The sequence below is a fragment of the Ochotona curzoniae genome, unplaced genomic scaffold, assembly GCF_017591425.1.
Source record: "Ochotona curzoniae isolate NIBS_2020 unplaced genomic scaffold, NIBS_Ocur_1.0 scaffold_4506, whole genome shotgun sequence".
Taxonomy (NCBI): Eukaryota; Metazoa; Chordata; class Mammalia; order Lagomorpha; family Ochotonidae; genus Ochotona; species Ochotona curzoniae.
In genome coordinates, this window is record NW_024467119.1 from 43,393,041 (window position 1) to 43,394,871 (window position 1,831).

Below are 1,831 nucleotides of genomic sequence, written 5' to 3' on the forward strand. Positions count from 1 at the left end.
ATATGATAAAACTTGTTAAGTACAGGAAATTGTAGCTTAAAGACTATAGATTGCAGACAAAGACTTAACAAGACTGTAGAAAAAGAGGTATAGGCAGTCAAGTGAGTTTTATATTTTTGACAGTTTTCCTCTACCTCCCTTCCCATTGCTTCCCAACTGTCCCTTTCCCTTGCCCTGCTGCCACAGAATCTGGGAATCCTCAGCGGAGGGCATGGAATACCAAAGATGTAGTATAGATTTTGTGTTTGCCTTCTGGGGCTGAGGAGAAATAAGAGTTTAGCGATATCAAGAAAACCAAGAACCAATGGATCAGTACCATTTTAAATGTCCACAGTGTAAATATATATCAAGGTAGCAATGAAATATAATTTTGGAATGAAGTTATAATGCAAATATGATATATAAAATGGTGAATTGTGGAATTGAGGTAATTGAGTAAAATAAGTTTAAATGCATACAGAAATATTCTTATTGAAAATGAAAATATTAAACTGATAAGGACAGATACTACACTTGATCTTAGCCAAAAGGCCAAGAAGTGATAAGCCTACATCCAGAAACCTTCAAACTTTTGGAAGAAAATGTTGGAAATATCCTGCAAGATCTAGGTGTAGGTCCTGACTTCCTAAAAAAAAAACACAATAGCATCAAGACCAAAATAAACAAATGTGACTACATCAAACTAAGAAGCTTCTGCACAGCAAGGGAAACAATCAACAAAGTAAAAAAGGTAACCCACAGAATGGGAAAAGATCTCTGCACACTGCATAGGTGATAGGGAACTAATCTCCAAAATATACAAAGAACTCCAGAACAGCCCAAACACCAAAGCAAACAAACCACTCAAGAAATGGGCACGGGAAATGGGTAGACATTTCACAAAGGAACAAATACAAATGGCAAACAAACATATGAAAAATGCTCAAGTTCCCTGGCTGTAAGGGAAATCCAGATGAAGACAACAATGAGGTACCACCTAACGCCAGTAAGAATGGCTCACATACAAAAAACCACCAACACCACTTGCTGGTGAGGATGTGGGGAAAAGGAACCCTTCTCCACTGCTGGTGGGAATGCAGGTTGGTGCAGCCTCTATGACAATCAGTATGGAGAACACTCAAACAACTGAAATCTCCATACCATACAATCCAGCAATAGCACTTCTAGGAATGTATCTAAAACACCTGTTACACGAGAAACCAACATGCACCCCTATGTTCATAGCAGCATAATCAGTAATTGTAAAAACTTGGAAGCAAGCGAAATGCCCATCAACAGAAGACTGGAGAAAAAAGCTATGGTTCATCTACTCCATGGAATATTACTCAGCTGTTTAAAACAAACAAACAAAATGAAATGCAGTTCTTTGTGGCCAAATGGGCCCAAATGGAAATCATTATGCTAAGGGAAATGAGCCAATCCCAAAAGGTTAGATACTACGTGTCTGTGTTAATTTAAGATAAAATGATGTCAATTTAAAAAATAGTTCCTGTAAATTTTAATATCATTTCAACCTCAAACAGCTTGTATCACATGCAGTAAGATATTGTGATGTAACCAATGAACCAACAACCAATGTGAGTCAGACTGCTTATGATCTACATCAAAGAACAGTATAACTCGAATCTGCATTAAACATTAGCAAAACTATAAAGACATACAGGGCAAATCAGTCCTCCTAACAGGAGGTCATATGCACAGAGCAGGGGGGAACCCCAGAGTGGAGCAGGCGGACAGGAGGAGGCTTATATCCCAACCCACTATATCCTAACTGCCAAGGAGAACATGGAGAATTGGAGTGCCCTTGTAGGCCAAGAACTCTGAGGTCATC

The 1,831-nt window shown here is 38.6% G+C and overlaps 1 pseudogene; it reads right to left on the reverse strand.

Moving 5' to 3' along the window:
* Positions 1 to 430: 430 nt before the first annotated feature.
* On the reverse strand, positions 431 to 543 carry LOC121147645 (annotated as a pseudogene).
* Positions 544 to 1,831: the final 1,288 nt, after the last annotated feature.